We start from the raw sequence: 17118 nt of genomic DNA on the forward strand, positions 1-17118 counted from the left end.
TGATATATAGAGATAAAAAAGTATTGCAGGACAGAACAGCATACAAAACAGGTTCCGCCTACAGGTGGAGCAATCCCAGGAAAAGGTTTCCCATTAAGCCCAAACCTCCCAAAGAAGATCCTATACAACAACCCTCTGGTACAGAGGAGTCAGACTCCACTAGGGGCGGTAGTGGAGCGGCTTCAGGCAGCTCCATATCCGGTAACGATAATCCCCGTCAATATAATCTTAGACACAAACAAATCAAAAACGGTGTATCAAAGACAGGAAGCAAGAAAGTTACAAAAAATAAGGAATTGGTCCAACAGGATTCCAGTTCATCATGTCAGGAAGACTCCGATGCAGCCTTGCCCTCCTCATCAGCTGCCTCGGCTTTTTTAGCCAATGGACAGGGGGTGGGGAAATGAAGAGCCCTAGTGAGAACGATAGGGCTTTAGTTAACAGAAAGTTTGAAATTATTAATCTTACAGGAGAAAGTATTCCTGATGAGTATTATATGCTACTGTCTAAGGGTCTAGGATTTTGCCCTACATACAATATGGACATTTTTGAGACCATTGTAGATTTACACCTCTTTGGTAGAAGGATTCTGTTGCAGGCTTTATATGGGGATAAACCACAACGAATACCCACATGCGATGTGGAGAAGCCGTGGTCAGATGAGGACTTAGCTGCTCTCCAGGATCTGATGGACTTGCAAGGTCCATTGACCCAGGATGCGGCGACAGACCGGATGGGATGTTATGCATCCTACCATGTCCCGCACCTGGACCAGGTTGGTCTCAGGAATAAATCTAAGAAATTTCCACCCTTTACTTTATGTCCAAATTTGAAGACCTTCATTGAAGTGGTGGAGAGGGAGATTTCGAGACTGGGGGGGCATAAGTCGGATGTTGACAACCTAAGTGTTATTGAACGGGACACACTTTCTAAATTAACTATGAATAAAGAGTGGGTGATCAAACCATCCGATAAGGGGGGTAACGTGGTGCTGATGAAGGCGGGATCCTATAGGGATATGTGTCTACAGATTTTGAACAAACGGGAATGTTATTTGAGGGTCTCCCCGTCCAGGGCCACGAAGTGTCAGGGGGCATTGTTTGACATCATTGAGGATGCCTTGACTCGGACAGTTATTGATCATGAAACGGCCATTTTTCTGAAGGTTTTGGATCCCATTCTGCCAACTTTTTACGCATTACCAAAAGTTCACAAGAACTTGAGCAAACCCCCAGGCCGACCGATAGTGTCGGGCAGGGGCTCCCTGACGGAACGTGCCAGCATGTACGTTGACAGACATCTTCAGTCACACGTACAATCTTTACCATCTTATGTACGCGATTCATCGTTTTTATTGCGAGCCCTTGAGGGCCTGCAGCTGCCCCCTGGCACTTTACTGGTGGCTCTGGATGTGGAGGCCCTCTATTCCAGCATCCCCCATCAATTAGGGGTAGATGCAGTGAGTATGTTTCTGGGAGAGCTGGGTATTCAACACACAGCTCACAACATGTTTTTGTTGACTTTACTCGAGTTCATCTTAACGAACAACATTTTTCTTTTTGAGGGATCCCACTACCTCCAGGTGCAGGGGGCAGCGATGGGCACGACATGTGCTCCGTCGTATGCTAACCTGTACCTGGGGGCGTGGGAAAGGGAGCTGTTCGCGGATGAGGGTCTCTCGATGTACCTGTGCCACATTGTGGCGTGGCACAGGTACATTGACGACATCCTCGTCTTCTGGACAGGGGACCCCGATCTCCTCACTCGATTTGTTAACATTATTAACAACAATACTCGGAATCTTAAATTCACCATGCAGATGAGTCCAACACATGTCCCTTTCCTAGATCTCTTGATCTCGATCTCCGGCGATGGCCATATCTCAACATGTCTATATAGAAAAGAGACAGCGACAAATTCTTTATTAAGGGCTGAAAGTTTTCACCCTGCACATACCATTAAGGGTATTCCCACTGGCCAATACTTACGTATTCGCCGGAACTGTTCCGATGAGGAAACTTTTCATGAGGAGGCATCTCGCCTGAGGTCGAGATTTCGAGAAAGGGGGTACAGTGATAAAAATCTGATTAAAGCATACAAACGGGCAGATGCTAGTTCGAGGTCATCGCTCCTGGCTGGGAAACGGTGCCCCGCCGGGAGCGAGAAACAGAGACCGAGATTCTGTACTAAATTTTCAGCCCAACATAGAGAGATTTCCCACATTCTGAAGAAACATTGGCATATCCTGACGAACGATGCCAAATTGAGCACCATTGTATCGGATACTCCCCTTCTGTCCTTCCGTAGAGCACCCTCTCTTCGTGATCTAGTGGTGAAGAGCCACTTTGTGGATCCCCAATCCAGCACCAAGCATTGCAAACTTACAGGCACGTACACTTGTGGTGGTTGCACCATGTGCCGTTTTATTCAGGTTGGAAGGAGTGTGTCGCTGCCGGATGGTAGGGATTGGTCGCTCTCACACTATGTCAATTGTGGCACTGTTCTTGTTGTTTATCTACTGATCTGCCCCTGTGGGGCATTTTATGTGGGAAAAACTAGGAACGAATTTCGTTCTAGGATGTCGCAGCACATTACTAGTATTAAGAGTTCGGGAGCGGCCGGTCTCACCCCGGTGGCAAGGCACTTCAAAGAAACCCATAACGGCAGATATTCATCTCTGCGGTTTATTGGACTGGATAGGATCCACGGTTCACCTAGAGGAGGGAATATGGACCGTCTCTTGTTACAAAAAGAAGCCAGATGGATATTTGAGTTAGATGCAACCAGGTATCCCGGCCTAAATGAGAACATCAGTTATGCCCCATTTTTGCCCATCTAGTCTCGTTTGCTTGTGGGTCTCGGGGGTGCTGCTGTTGCATTCCTGTTCTGCTGTCTGCTGCTTTTTAAAAAAAAAGGGGGGGGACCATCTGTCCCATTGGGGTACTCTCGTGGCCTTTACAATTAGTTTTCAATTAGTCTTTATGTTTGGTAACTTCACCCATTTGGTGATATACTTGTCCCATATGATTGGCACCACATGGATATTTTCTAGAGTGCCTATTTCATCCATGGGACACATTATCTTATGTCATGATATTGTATTGGCTGCTGCCCTATATGAATATGAATCTGTTTTAGATAAAAGGCTAGTTATAATGCAATGATAGAATATTTGAATTTTGTAATTATTTGATTATTGACGTTCTGTGCGCGCTTCCTGTGCGTCCCCGCCGCCCGATCCGGCTTCCTGGTCTCCCTCGCCCCTGTCCCCGGGCCTGCGTGCGTGCGGGGGGGCGGGGCTTGGCGGACGCGCCGGGCGCACCATTGGTTGGCTCGCCCGTCGCGTCTGCCCGCCCCGCCCCCCTGCTCGCATTGGCCGGGGGGCGGGGGCGCGGGTGGCAGTGTGGTATGGCCGGATTGGGCGGCGGCGACTACATAGGAAGCGTGTCACGGCTTTTTCGGACACGCCTCCTGAAGAAGCCGGTAGTAGCCGGCGAAATCGATCGAGGACGCCGTCCTTTATGGCGGTGGATCCCCCTGGCACCTGAGTCCCCATGCTCCTCTAGGACATCACCTCCTCCCAGCCTACACCGCTGCTAGTTGCCAGAACCTGCCCGGATGAGTAAGAGCCCACTGGGCAATCACACACCATTTATTTATATGCTCGGCTGACATACAGTGCTATTATGCTTCATGGCCATTGCTGCTGCTGATTTTTCATCTACTGGCTGTTTGACCTGCTTTCAGCAATGATGTGCTTTCTTGCAAGGATCTGCTAACATCAATACTGCCTACATCTGTTAACCTGCTTGTGGCCATCAAGCCCCTGCTGCATGGACTTTTGTTTCCATTTATGCTGCTACATACTAGCCCTAGTGCTTCTGCAGATTTGCAAGGAACTGCTGGCAATAACGCTGTTTTCATTTATCTGCTGTCTGCTAATGAGCCATTGCTATATGGACTTTTTGCTTTCAACTAATGCTGCAATATATTTGCTCTTGGTGTGTGTGCAACAACTAACAAGCTGTCAGAATTGACTTGTCGGCATGGTGTGCTGGGAGTTGAGGATACCTGCTCCTTGCTTTGACCTCTCTCTACACCGGAATGTTGATATCCATTAGGTGACCAGTCTGAACTCCTTTATTGCATCCTAATTTTTGATTCTTGATTTTTGAGTTTTTTGCTTATGCTCTGGAGATTTTTTGATTTTTTGATTTTTTGTCATTAAGCTGCGCAGCTTTGAATTATTATATATGTGCACTAAGTCCATTGGCTGGATTTCATCAGAGTAGAGGGCTCTGGGTATAGCGGGTTTTGGGGTGTGGGTGCTTTGGGAGCTGGGGGTTTTCCTTCCGCTATACATGGTTTTATGTTATTTCTGCATAGTTTTTTGTAAATGAATAATAAAGTTTTGTATTTTTACAAATATTTGAGGTGTTTGTATTCAATCAGGCCATACCCCTTCCGCATTATATCTCACAAGTATGCTTCCTAGAGGAAAAGTAAATAGTCCAGGAACAGTTAAGATAATAAAAGTCAGATAACAGCCTTCTCCACGACTAACTTAAGGCCCATACACACGTCGGATTTCTGCGAACGACGGGTCGTTTGCACGCCCCGTCGTTCCTTTGTTCGCCCGCTAAATCGGGCGTGTGTACAGGCTGTCGTTCGCTTGATAAGGGTGAGTTTGAGCGATGCGCCGGGCGGATCGCACAAACTCACCCTTATCAAGTGGACGACAGCCTGTACACACGCCCGATTTAGCGGGCGAACGACGGAACGACGGGGCGTGCAAACGTTCCGTCGTTCGCGGAAATCCGACGTGTGTATGGGCCTTATGTCGGAGAGCCTAATGGCTTGTTTGCATAGAGATAACAACTGGAGTTTCTCAACTCTTCCTGTACTGGAAACAATTACACTGATGTATCTGATCTTAATGTTTTATTTCTTAGCTGTGCTACACATACAAATCATAATATCTTTTTTTTTCGCTTCAGTGTCTCTTTAAAAGGACTTTCCTAGAATTCCAAGTTTTTATTCTGTATTTAAACTTTTGACTCTTTGAGGTACATGACATGACAGCAGCCTTTAATGGTATTCAGCTCCCACACAGACAAATCTTGAACTATTGAACTTTCTTATCTGTTCCCTGCACTCAGATGTGTTTCTCAGCCACACGAAGTTATAAGAACTCTAATTAGTTATTACTGAGAGTTTAAGTGGACCTGAACTCAGAAATCCTCTCTGCTCTAAAAGATACGCAACATCATAATAACCTTTAAATAAAAACATTTCTTTGTTACAGCTGATACAAATCCTGCAATAAAGGTGCACTGTTGCTACTTCTTGATTCACGGAAGCAGACATATTGTTGACAGCCTGTGCTTTCAAATGAGTGTATCTGCCATCTCTGCCGTGGCAGTCATGTGATACAGGGGAGAGAACAAATTACACCTTGTGATTAGACATAAATGAGGAGGAATTAGACAGGCTAAACTCTATAAATACATACAGAGTGCATTTCTCTGTTTTCCTTCTGTCATGTGCAAGGGTTCAGATCCACTTTAAAGAGGAACTCCAGTGAAAATAATGTAGTAAAAAAAGTGCTTCATTTTTTACCATAATTATGTATAAATGATTTAGTCAGTGTTTGCTCATTGTAAAATCTTTCCTCTCCCAGATTCACATTCTGACATGTATTACATGGTGACATTGTTACTGTGGGCAGGTTATGTAGCTGCTCCTAGCTGTTTTAGCTGTTAGAGACAGCTGTAAACAGCTAATTCCTGTCTGTGAACATTGTTACATTGTGGCAGTTTGCCCAGAGTACCGCGGTACTCAGAGCTTCTTGTGGGAGGGGTTTCACCACAATATTAGTCATGCAGCGCCCCCTGATGGTCTGTTTGTGAAAATCATTATATTTCTCATGAAAGAGGGGGTATCAGCTACTGATTGGGATAAAGTTCATTCTAGGTTGGAGTTTCTCTTTAAGTGGGTCATACACAACTCAATTACGAGCCAAAACGCCTCTCTGATCAATCACTCTGATCAGAATCTGAATGGGACATGGTTTATTCCTTCCACTCACAACACATTAATTTTCAATAGATACCAGCATGATATGTATTGAAAAGTGATTGAACTACAGCATTACACTGCTCGATGGAGTGCAACGCTATGGTCCATTGAATGACCACCTCTCCTGCCCTGTCCTTGATCACCAGAAATTCTCCGACATGATGGATCAATATTTTTGGTCAAAATAGATCGAAACTTGATTGTTTGGACATTTTTGAACAATCAATTTATGGCGGATTCGTACAGCCCCGGATTTTTACCATATAGTAAAAAAAAAAAGAAAAACGTAATACAGGTTAGTTCTAAATAGGTTTGGGACTGTACATTCACAAAACTTTCCAGTGCACAGACAGCGCATGTATAGTTTAGTGGTTGTTGTACAAATCATATAACTTGGGTTGTACAATGTTTTTATTGCTAGTATGACAGGTTTTACTGGCTGACCTGATCAGCGTAAAGGTGCCCACAAATGATAGAATCTTGATTGTACAATCTTACCATTTCTGTGTAATAAGAGAGACTACTGAAAAATATCCATTTCAGTACATTCACTCAGTTTACCCTTCTACTACATAGATTTGGTGAGATTGTACAATCAGGATTGTATCAATGATGGGCACCTTAAAATAGAACCAGAGACGGGATAATTGAGTACTTACCTGAAGCTTCCTCCAGCCCCAAGAGGTGCGTAGGCTCCATCACCATCCTCTCCAGCCGCTCCGTTCACTGGATATATCTCCCGGTAATCTGGCCAGTCGTGTGCTTCTGCGTATGCGCGATCCAGCCGTGTGCGCACCCCAGCTGCGCTCCTGTGCCCGGGAGCATTCTGTGCCTTTACAGTAGTACTACGCAGAGGCAGAATGCTCCCGTCTGTGGGAGTGCAATTGTAGGTGCATGTGTGGCCAGGTTGCGCATGCGCAGATGGCCAGATTACCGGGAGGGATATCCAGAGAACAGCAAGGGAGTCCACGCAGCTCACATGGCTGGAGGAAGCCCCTGGTAAATATAAATGCACCCAATTATCACATCTCAGGTACACTTTAACATAACATTGACCAGTGGATTTCGTAACTCACGTTATACCCATAACTTGTACATAGTGTGTAAAACGCAAGTTACACTATTTGTGTAAAACCCACTAATCATTATGTGAGTTATTAGCACTTCATAAAGATGAATGTAACTTCTGTTTGAATTAGGCAAACTTTTGTTGTACATACCCACATGTTACATGTCACTTTAGGTACTATAAAACCGTATGTGTAATTGAGTTTGTCATAAATAAAAGGCAGTCCTGGGATGCAGGTGTCAAGTTCCCTAAAGGCAAACCCGCCCACAGGTCATAGATGTAGAGTAAAATACCACATTAAACTTACCTTCCTCCTACACACACAGTCCAGTGGAAAGTCATCAGCCTCATCCGTTACTCTAAAATAGAAGCCTTAGCCACATATCATGTAAGCTCAGCCCATATCACTCACTACACCCACTCAGACTGAGAACTTTTGTGGTGTGATTGCTTGCAACCCACACAGGCCTGGAAATATCTGTCTCTACCACTATGTGCTGATATCTCAGTCTGTCTTTCGGGGTGACTTGTTTCAGAAGTATCACACTGATAAACGTCTACATTTATGATTGCACTTTCTGTTTTCTGATTTTCTTTTTTTTTTTTTTTTTTTTAACTCCGGTAAAGTGATGGGTAACACAGAGTTAATTGTGTAAGAATGGATGCACTCAACATATTTGTATTCCCATGTAATATATCAAACTGGCCTTAAAGGGGACCTGAACCGAGCAAAATGACTATACCTGCTGTACCTGCAAATTAATATTACATACTTACATTGCCGTCAGTTCCTCTCAGAAGCTCACCATTTCTTTCAGAAGCTCAATGATCCCTTCCAGTTGTAACAAGATTTCTTCAGAAGTGAAATATATCAGTTGCTGACAGTTATAACTAAAAGGACAACTGATGTGCAAGGAAATATCCATGTTTCCCTATGGGTCAAGTGGGCGATGTTACAGTTTAACAGTGTGCTGCCCTGAAAGCTATTACAGGATCATTGACATTTTTAAAATGGAGGATGGAGAATTCCGTTGATCGCAGTGGACAAACAGGGCACAGGGGAGGAGAAAGATATTGAGGAGAAGACTACATGGGAGGTAAGTATGACGTGCCTATTTTGACTTGGGGGTGATTCACTAACTTTTGGTAAAGTTGCTGTGTGCAGGTAGTGTTGTGCAAATAGTGTAATTCACGTTATCTAGGTGATGCATGCATTTCTAGTATTGTGTGTGTTATGCTACTTGTGTAACGTATGTTGCTAGTGCAATGTATTACTAACAATGCATGGATTACCTACGTAACGTAAGATGTGCTATTTGCGCAATGAACTTTACAGGCCTCGTGTATCTGTAAAATTATTGAACACTTCCTGCACACAGCAACTATACCAAAATTTGGTGAATTGACCCCATAGACATTCATGCAGTCTGTGTGCCTCATTTTTATATACAGTAGAGTCCCGGTTATCTGGAATTTAACTAGCCAGCAGTCTCAACCAACTGGCACAAATCGCCGGTAGTACTCACAGTGGTGAAGGGCAGGCCAAAGTCTTAAGGTGGCCATACATGGTACAATTTTTTTCATACAATCTTACCATTTCTATGTAATATAAGGGAACTGCCTAAATTATCCTTTTAGTATATTCACTTAATTTACCCTTATACTACATAGAAATGGTAAGATTGTATGAAAAAATTGTATCATGTATGGCCACCATTAGGCTGTTTGTGGGCTCTGCTGTGCTGGGTTCCACAGCTCCCCCAACATTAATATACTTTCAATTACTGTATTTAAACATTCAATACAGAGTTTGTGGTATGTACAGTATATAGAGTGCGATATAGTACTGTATTAGTTAGGCCAATTTTTAATATTGAGTCTCAAGCAACCAGAAAGCACACTTATCTGGCATCAGCCAATGCCAGATAACCGAGACTGCACTGTAGTTACAAAAGAATAACCTCTGCCCAGAGTGTTGGAGATGCCACAAAGGGGTGGGGTCATACTTCCACATCTTCTGGGAATGTCCAGTGATCCAAAGTTATTGGAACCTGATAAGGACATATATTTTTAAAATAACGGGTCAAGAGGTGGGAATGGACCCTGCCTGTATGCTACTCCTTCATGGGGAACAGGGGGTGAAGGCTTACAGTAGAACTTTGAGCTGTCATTTAATAAACGCTGCCAGAATTCTTATTGGTAGAAATTGGAAGATATCGGATGCCCCCTCATGGAGTGGTTTTATGAGGTTGGACATGCCCAGCGGATGGAGAGGTTGATTGCATCAACACGGGGGACAGAAGAACTACATGATAGGATTTGGGAAAAATGGAATCTGTTTGTAGACTCTGATGAGTTCAAACAGGTAGTATAAATGGTAAGGACTGGGGGTCCTGGATGGGGGAATAGACCTAAGTGAAGGGGAAAAATGGAGGTGCCGGGCAGATAACTGGCCTACCCGGGCACGGGGTGAGTTGTGACTGCCCTACATGGTTCAGGTATGAGTGACAGGGGGTGAAAGGGCTGACTGGAATGGGTGTGGTATGGAAGAAGGTTAGAGCTTTTTATAACCGATTTTACGCTTATGGGATAGGGGGGTGAATCTAAGGGGAAGATAAAGTGAAGATGGACTTAAAGACAGGATAGACATAGAATAGAATTGTTTAACAGAATAATGGAATCAATCTGGACATATGAGAGGGTCTTTTCTCATGTGGGCGGAGGGGGTACCCTCGACCACAGATTAAGAGAGTAGATGTAGTTGGGTGGAGAGAAAAGTAAAAAGCAAATGTATATAAGGGAACTTATGTCAAATAAGTACATCAAGCGGTACCACTGTGATAAGGGAAGAATTGGATTGCATCCCTATATTGCCATTAGAATGTATGAATAATTGTTTCAATGTATGATATAAATGTTAAGATATTACTTTGATAAATAAAGAATCTATAAAAAAAAAAAAGAATAACCTCTGCTACAACAATACTGGTATATTTAAAGCCCTCGTTCATTTTTAACATTTTTAGTGCATTTTATACTGTAAGTACATGCACTACATAAAATGTATTTATAGTTAAAGTGGATCTCAACTCTTGTACAGGACACAAGGTAAACAGAGAGAAATACACCCTGTATGTATTTAGAGAGAAGAGCCTGTCTAATTCCCCCTCATCTTCAAGTAATCACACGTGTAATTTGATTGCTCAGCTGTGTCAGCACAGAAATTTGGCAGTCCTCGACAGACACAGCTAATATGTAAACACAGGATGTTAACCATTTGTCTGCTTCCATGAAAGCAGGAAGTAGACACAGTGCAGATTTATTGCAGGAATTAAGTAAGCTGCAACAAAGAAATGTTTTTCTTTAAATGTTATTATACTGTTGCTTACCTTTTAGAGCCGAGAGGAAGTTCTAAGTTCGCTTTAAGGTTGCAAAAATGGTTAATATTTATGGTATAAAAAGTAAAAGTATTTGCTGCAATGGGTCACAGGCACCAGGGTCCTCACTGGCAAATCTTTGCACAGTTGACTGCCTTCATGTTATATCCGCAGAGCACACGTCCAGGCAACAAGACATAAGGTAACCAAGATGATGCGGTGAGGTTTTTGCTCTCATCTTCACATACGCACAAGCTCATTCACAGGGAGTGCCACTCAAATTCCCCTTCTCTTTCTTCAACACATCCTCACTGGCAACAGCCTGATGTCTCCTCACAGGCACAGGACCGCTGCGGGGGGCTGGTAGAAGCCCCAGGTAAGTGAAACTTTTTTTATTTTTGATCGTTTAGGTTCACTTCAAAGAACTATGGAGATTAACTACTTAAGATCTTACGGCCAAAAATGCATGCTGGACATAGGAGCTACGTCTATGGAAAAAAACGTTTCTGCGGCCGATCGCGCATTCTCCCACAGGGTACTTGTCACCGCCCTGCCTTCCCATTCATTGATCTAAGTCCCCATTGTAATGATTGGCGTCTTCAATGAGCCGCGATCATTCTGAAAAAAAAAGTTCACTTCCTGTAAGCATACTAAGGACGTAAAAAAAAACTACTGACATCTTGTGGCCAAACAGTAAAATTACACCTAAATAAATTTATTAAAAAAAAAAAAGAACCACAATTACATTTAAAATTAACTTCTTCCCTCCCACAATCTCCCATAGCACCCCCAAAAATGTTTTGACATAATGAAAAAAAAAAGATATTAAAAAAAATACATAAATAGTTACCTTAGGGACTGAACATTTTTAATATGTATGTCAAGAGGGTATATTACTCTTATTTTTTTAAATCATGGGCTTGTAAATAGTGATGGACGCAAAATTAAAAAAAAATGCACCTTTATTTCCAAATAAAATATTGGCGCCATACGTTGTGATAGGGGAATAATTTAAATGGTGTAATAACCAGGACAAATGGGTAAATAAAATACATGGGTTTTAATTATGGTAGCATGTATAATTTTAAAACTATAATGGCCGAAAACTGAGAGATTATGAATTTTTCAATTTTTTTCTTAATATTCCCATTAAAATGCCAATAGGGAAAAAAAATTCTTAGCAAAATGTACCACCCAAAAAAAGCCTAATTGGCTTTTTTTGGGTGGCAAAAAAACCAACAAGATATAGATAATTTCGTTATAGTTTGTTTACTTCATGATAAAGTTATGGGCAAATGAATGGGAGAGCGCTGAAATAATGCATAAGGTGAAAAAACACTGAAGGTTGAAGTGGTTAAAGAAAAGGAAGGTGGATTTGGAATTGCATGGGCAAACCTTTTTCGAATATTATAAGATAAAAAAAGATTGCAAAAGGGCCGCCACAAATGGGATTTTTGTGAGAGGTGGTCAGTGTTGCTTGTGAATTTTCGCCAAAGGCAATTTTCGCGTTTTCTCTTTCGAGATTTTCCATGTAATTTCGCTAAAATGTTCGCATTTTCGCCTAATGGCTGCGATTTTCGCGGTTAATAGCAAAGCCCCCTTAAAAGCTAGAATCACCAAATTTGCAGGGTATGTTAAGATTAGTGGTGGGTATACGAAGAAAAAAAGACCTTATAGTGTTGGAGAAAATCAATTTTAAACTTACAATAGGAAAAAAGTATACATTTAAATGCGATAAATGACAAATAATGTATTAACCTAACGGTGCTGTAAATTTACATATATCAAAGGAAAGAGCAATGAATTTCATGATGGGTTTTCTAGGGGTCCGTACTAGTGATGCCGCAAACTTGAAATTTTCGGTTCACGAACGCGAATTTGCCACAAATGTTCGCAAACTGCCATAGACTTCAAGAGCAGTGCCGTGAGCAGTGATTCCCAACCGGTGTGCCGCGACCCATTTATGTCGCACTTACACCTCGCTACCTACCCTGAGAGCACGTACTCCTGGCTATGTGAGTACCTACACCTCGCTACCTATCCTGAGGGCACCTAGACCTTGCTACATATCTTGAAAGCACCTACTCCTGGCTATCTATCCTAAGTGCTCCTACACCATGCTACTTATCCTGAGGGCACCTACACCTTGCTACCGATCCTGAAAGCACCTACTCCTGGCTATCTATCCTGAAGGCACCTACACCTTGCTACCTGGCCTGAGGGCACCTACACCTCGCTACCTATCCTGAAAGCAAGTAGTCCTGGCTATCTATCCTGAGTGCACCTACACCTTGCTACCTATCCTGAAGGCACCTACTCCTGGCTATCTATTCTGAGTGCACCTACACCTACCTCACTACCTATCCTGAGTACACCTACACCTCCCTACCTACCCTGAGGGAACCTACTCCTGGCTACCTATCCTGAGGGCACCTACACCTGTCTGCCTATACTGGGAGCGCCTACACCTGGCTACCTATACTGAGGGCACCTATATCTGGCTACCTACCTACCTATACTGAGTCTGAGGGCATTTTATTTGGGAGGGAAGTTGTGCCACGGAGATCTGAACCCTTGGCGTCAGGTGGCATGACTATAAAAAGGTTGGGAACCATTTACCTAGAGGGATTTTTTCAGGCCACAAAAGTAATGGAAAAGTTGTTTAAAAGGCCCTAACACCTGGACTGAGGCATGCCGGAGGGGGATCCATGACAAAAGTCCCACAAAAAATTACGTAGTTGTCCCAAAGTCGTGTTTTAATCTCTAAAGGGCCGAAATCACATTACATTCCTAAATTTGTGGAATAAAGTGCTTTAAAACATCCAGCATTGCCATGGATCTTTATACAGCCATATTGCGGCTGTATAGCGATCCCTGGCCAAAGCTTCCACTTCCATGGAGTTTCCAGGGGTTCTAGTCGCAGTTATCACTAAAGCTCTTTGCGGTTGTTTGCAGTGCGGTAAATGTGGCGTTTCGTCTGTCAGTGTGAACCGGGCCTAACCATTACACCACCTGATTGACGAGTACACATGCCGGACATTTTAAAGCACTTTATTCAACAAATTTAGGAATGTACTGTGATTTCTGTCCTTTGGGGATATAAACATGACTCTGCATCAACCACGTAATTTTTGGTGGGACTTTTTCCATGGATCCCCTCTAGCATGCCACGGTCCAGGTGTTAGGCCCCTTGAAACCACTTGTTCATTGCTTTGTGGCCAGAAACAGTCCCTCTAGGTTTTAGAATTCGCTTGCCCATTAAAGTCTATGGTGGTTCACACGGTTTGTCGGTTCGCAAACGTTTGCAGCAAATTTGCGTTCGCAAACCAAAAAATTCAAGTTTGCAACATCACTAGTATGAACCCCCTGGTAACTCTGACATGAAATTCATTGCTCTTTCTTTTGATATACGTAAATTTACAATACCGTTATGTTGCTACATTATCTGTCATTTACCGCATTTAAATGTATACTTTTTTCCTACCGTAAATTTAAAATCAATTTTCTCCAAAACTAAAAGGTATTTTTGAAAACGTTGTTTTCCTCTTGTACCCACTGTGTGTAACATATCCTGCAAATTTGGTGATTCTATCTCATAAGGGGCTGAGCTATTAACCGCAAACATCGGCAGCTATTAGGCGAAAAAAAAGGCTAAAATATTCGGGTGAATTTTTGCTCATCACTGGAGGTGGTATAGCGGCCCTGTCCACCCAGCACTCTATGAACTATATGCTAATGATCATAGAAGTGGTGCAAGTAGGGGTGTGTTTAAAAATGTTCTGTTACAAATGGTCTGTCATCCCTGGCTGAGAGTTATCAGAGCCAGCAGCAGTAACGCCCATCCCCCTCAAAGATGCCAAATGCTGAGAAAACCCACATACCCATAGACCATACCTTCCCCCTCCCCTCCCCCCCCCCCCCCCCCAAAAAAAAAAGACAGAGAGAATGAAAACAAAACAAAAAACACTGGAAAGTGACTTTGCAAGCCAGAACTCAACATCAGCCAGTAATGGCAGGGCCATCCTGGAAACGATCACAGCCAGGAAATGAGGGTTCCTGGAGGAAATCCATGCTAACTCAGGGGAAACTTGTGTCCTGGCTGGTACACAAATCTCAAACCCTAGCGCTACAAGGCGGGAGTATTACAAGACAGGATTTAGTAACAGTGCTGCCTGAAGGCTGAAGCTTCTCTACAAATGCTTTTTAATCTCAGAATTATTCCAAGCATCAGATATGTAAGCTGTTTATCAACCCATCTGTTTTATGTTGTATCAGCCGTTCCTATGTTGTTTGCAATCACAAGTGTGAAAGTTGTAGACTACAGGATCATCTAAATAATATCAAGATAATTAAGGTACTTAGCCCAGATGGTATCCATCCCCAGCGTTTAAAGGAGATGAGTTCAACTGGCTACTTATTTTCTGTGACTCTTTCAAGAGGGTCAGTCCCATGTGACTGGTAAACAACTGATATTTTCCAGTTATTCAAGACAGACCTGTAAGCTTAACATCAGCCGTGTGTAAACTGTTTCACGATATCCTAAAGGAAGCTATATAAAATTATACAGCACTGAATAATCTAATTTCACAAAACTAACACAGTTTACTAAAGACAGGTCTTGTCTGATCACAGGGCCTTATTTACCATAGGGCACTGTAGGCACGTGCCTACAGGCGCCTGATAATGGAAAGGCGGCTCACTCCCATCCCCGAGCGCCTCCCTTCCTTTTTCTTTATGCAGAATCCCGATGAAAGTGAAAATGAGAGTTTACTCATGCTGCTCTCGGCATTCCACTGACGAGATATCCCTCCAGAGGTGGGGGAACCTCTAGCTACTAATTACTGAGGTCCCACTAGCTATCTAATATGTGGGGGCACCTCTAGCTAATTAATATTTAGAGTACATCTGGCAACCTAATACTAAGGGGCACCTGTAGCTATCTATGATGGGCAAGGGAAGTAAGGGAGAAGTGACAGCTGGACAGACAGCACACTTGTGGTGCGGTAAGGCGGGGGTTTGTAGGTTCATGAAGGGCAAAGTCTAGGGTGCCAGGACATCTGTGCCTATAGGCTCTTGTGACATAAATCCCAGCCTGTCTGATCAGCATGTTCAGCGTTTAGGAATTTGGTAAATACACAGGAAAGCAATAGATGTGGTATTCTTGGACTTTTTTACAAAAAGCTTTTGACACAGTTCCCAATAACAGCATGATGCAGAAGTGGAACATGCAATGACTAGGGGAAACAATGCGTATGTGGACAGAGAAGTGGCTAATGGACTGAAGGCCAGAGTAGTAGTAAACGCTAGTCTTAAAAGTCACAATAATCCCATTTAGGATTAGATCTACAAATAAAATTGTTTTATTTCCTTAGTTTATTTTCACTTCAGGTTTGCTTTAAGAGATGGAAAATCTCAACACAGGAAATTGTTTTGGCCAATGTATACTTGCATTTGGAAGTACTTGGATGCTTTCCTTACTTTAACATCATCCACAGCTATGGTGGCTATTAGGGATGTATCTAGAAAGCATGGGGCCCTATAGCAAAGTATTGCTTGCCCCTCCCTCCCCCCAAAAAATATGATAAGGCACGTGATGAGAGGGGGCGCTGTAGTCATAGAGATGGAGATGCCTGCTAGATTGCCGGTGGAGTCGGGAGATGTACGTGATTTCTCTTCTATACAGTGGTGTAGCTAAGGAGCTCTGGGCCCCAGTGCAAGTTTTACATTGGGCCCCCTTTTAGCACTCTATACATAACAATTGATATGGCACAACAAAATCTGCCAAAGACAACCAGAGTGTCAGAGGTGCAAGAAGGGGATGAGGAACAGCTTGTTAATGATTACTACTAATCAAAGCATCTATAGAAGGGATTATTACCAGCACAGGACCAATAAAGAGCTAATACTGCAGTTGAGGGAGGGCCCTATGGTGTCCCTCTGGCCCAAGGGCCCCGATCTGGTCATTACTTCTGCAACATCTATTGCTAAGCCACTGCTTCTATACACTACTCACGCTACTCTGCATGGGGGAAAGTGGTGGGTTCACATCCAGCCATGAGCTTGCTGGGTAGTCTGTAACTATGGGTGCTTCAAGTTCTACCACATAGAGCCACATTAATCTGTGCCATGCACTGATGAGGACCAACCAGTCTGTATGCATGTTGGATTATTACAAGCTGACACATAATCATTGCATTCCAGCGGATCTGGAGGTGTGTTTAGCTATTAAGGACAACAAAGGGATAATTTGTATATTCAGCAGTGATGCATCGTGGGAGACATTATATGCTCACTGCAACCTGAATAATCGCAAATACCTTCTATTTTAAGAAGGCAAATTTTTGTTTCTGTTCCCTTCCAGTGTCCCAGATGCTTAAATGCATGTAACTGAAACATCTGTAAAAGACAATCTATTTGTTCTGAAATACCAAAGAAAAGCTCCAACACTGTGGTGCTAAGAGGTGAATATTAAAGACACCATAGATCAAGAACCAGGGGCGTAGCAATAGGGGGTGCAGAGGTTGCGACTGAATCGGGGTCCTTGGGCCAGAGGGGCCCCAAAGGGCCTTTCCTCAACTGCAGTAGAGATGGCTC

This window comes from Hyperolius riggenbachi, chromosome 7 (genome assembly GCF_040937935.1).
Source record: "Hyperolius riggenbachi isolate aHypRig1 chromosome 7, aHypRig1.pri, whole genome shotgun sequence".
NCBI lineage: Eukaryota > Metazoa > Chordata > Amphibia > Anura > Hyperoliidae > Hyperolius > Hyperolius riggenbachi.